Genomic DNA, 558 nt, shown 5'->3' with positions numbered 1-558 from the left:
AGTCTTGCTCTGTCTCCCAGGCTGGAGTGCAGTGGTGTGATCTCAGCACACTGCAAGCTCTGCTTCCCGGGTTCACGCCATTCTCCTGCCTCAGCCTCCCCAGCAACTGGGACTACAGGTGCATGCTGCCATGCCTGGCTAATTTTTTATATTTGGTTTTCTATGACTTTCAAGAGAAGATGGCAAACATCTGCTTACCTGTGTGTCTGTTATGTTGGATTCACCCTCTCTTCCCTCATCTAGGACGTGCAATAATGTTTTAAATACACACACACACACACACACACACGCCCTCTGGAATTAACCAGTGCCAACTGCTGCAGCACTGCAGAGAAAAACACTCTATAGTCACAAACTTCCCATTATCTTCCAGTGCATATCTCTGTTCAACTGGAGTCCAGTTAGTTGACTCTCTCCCAGACACAGCCCAGACAGCATAATGAGGGCATTTCCATCTGTGGCCTAATGAATAGGGACTCCTAGGCTAGTTATTTCCAGGTCTGCCACCAGCTCACTGAGTGACCTTTGACAAGGCCCTGGACCTGTTTTAGCACCTAT

The sequence above is a fragment of the Colobus angolensis genome, unplaced genomic scaffold (genome assembly GCF_000951035.1).
Source record: "Colobus angolensis palliatus isolate OR3802 unplaced genomic scaffold, Cang.pa_1.0 Scaffold83, whole genome shotgun sequence".
Taxonomy (NCBI): domain Eukaryota; kingdom Metazoa; phylum Chordata; class Mammalia; order Primates; family Cercopithecidae; genus Colobus; species Colobus angolensis.
This window is presented reverse-complemented; position numbering follows the sequence as displayed.